This window comes from Orycteropus afer, unplaced genomic scaffold (genome assembly GCF_000298275.1).
Source record: "Orycteropus afer afer isolate SDZICR_OR568_19922 unplaced genomic scaffold, OryAfe1.0 scaffold00643, whole genome shotgun sequence".
NCBI lineage: Eukaryota > Metazoa > Chordata > Mammalia > Tubulidentata > Orycteropodidae > Orycteropus > Orycteropus afer.
Genome location: NW_006922230.1, coordinates 552,627 through 554,648, shown reverse-complemented (window position 1 = coordinate 554,648; position 2,022 = coordinate 552,627).

Genomic DNA, 2,022 nt, shown 5'->3' with positions numbered 1-2,022 from the left:
ATAAAATAATTTCATTCTCAAAGTTTCTAATGTAACAAGTTATAATATATTAAATAAATAAATTTTAGTAACTTTTTAATTTCCCTATATGTTTATAATCAGTAATAAGTAACATTTTTAATATTTTTACAAGCATTTTCAAAAATCATGGAACTATAACTTTCCCCATAAATTATTAGGTTCACTTTGCACAATTTTAGATTTCATGGTCAATTTTGTGGTCTCATAGCACTATGTGAAGTGAGTGATAAATATATTAAATGAAAATAATAAAATTCTACTTGAATATTTATTTTTTGCATATTGTCCCCTTTACCTTATAGGTTTCTGAAGGATAAAACTATGACTTGTGTAAATTTTATATACTGAGAACCGGATGAGAAAATTTTAATCAAAATGAAAATATTCCAAAGAGTGTATGGATAGTAGTGAACCATGAAATAAATATATGACATAACTGTACAAAAATTTAAAATAATTCTGCCATCCTGGCCTTTTAAAATTTATTCATCTCACGGAAATATGTACCTGTAAGTCTAACAGTTTAGTTATGTACATATCACAATTACGTAATTACTTGCCATATGAGCATGCCCTCCTATATTTTCTCACTTTATGTTTTTTCCTCATTTATACCTCTATGAAACTGAATTTTTCCCTGAAGCTCCATAGATCAATAATGAGTAGAAAATTATATTTATTATCTCTTGCTCCATAACAAATTACCCTGAATTCAGCAGTTTTAAACAACAAACAGATATGTTGATCTGTTGAGTGGGATCTGACTCACAACGATGCTTCCTTGTGTTTCTGAGGCAGTATCACTACGGAAGTAGATGCCCAAATTTACCTATGAGGAGTGGGTAGTTGGTTTGAACTGCCAGCCTACTGGTTAGCACTCAAGTGCCTTAGGCACTATTCTACTAGAGCTCCCACAAACAGATATAGGGCAGGTCATTTGAGTCAGTAATGAGGGTGTGGTTCAACTGGATACTTTTGGCTGAAGGTCTCTTGGATTTCAATCAAGTTATTGGCCAAGGTTGGGTCTCATCTGAAGGACTGACCTGTGGAGGATTCAATTCCAAGCTTGTTCTTATAGATCTTGGCAAGATTTACTTCACTCCCACATGTTGAAATAAGAGGATTAGTTTTTCAATGGCTATAAGCAGGAGTTCCTTTCATTTCTTTGCCATGTGAATCTCCCAATACTGCTGTTCACATCATGGCAATTGGCTTTACTCAGACAATATAAGTGAGACAAAGAAAAAGAGTTCTCTGGATGGAAGTCATAATCTATTGCAACCTAAACCTCAAAGTTAAGTCTTTTAATTTATTTAGTATTCTAACAGTAAAGAACCAAAGAGTTCAGGCTACACTCAAAAGGAGGGCTTTATACATGGCATGGATACAAGGAAGTAAGCATTGGAGAGGTTTCATCAAGATTACTCATCACAGAAATTTTCAGAGATAAGTTTCAAATTTTTGGATTTAGATAGCACTATCCATTCAGGCACTTGACTGCTAACCAGAAGGCTGGCGGTTCAAACCCACTAGCCACTCCTGGGAAGGAAGATGGGGCAATCTACTTCCGTAGTGATACTGCCTCAGAAAACCAAGGAGAGGTTGCTATGAGTCAGGTCTGACTCGACCGCACATAACAACAACAACATCCATTCACTAGGAGCTCTGGTAATGTAGTGCCTAAGGCACTTGACTGTTAACCACTAGAGCTCTAGTGGTTCACTGGTTAAAACATTTAACTGCTAACCAAAAGTTGGCAGTTGGAACCCACCAGCCTTTCCACAGGAGAAAGGTGAGGCATTCTACTTCTATAAAGATTAACAGTTTGGGAAACACTATGGGGCAGTTCTGCTCTGTCCTACAGGGCAACTATATGTCAAATCGACCAGATGGCAATGGGTTTGGGTTTCCATAGTGGCTAAAGCACTTGACTGCTAACCAGAAGGCTGGCGGTTCAAACCCACCAGCCACTCCTCGGAAGGAAGGTTGGGCAATCCTACT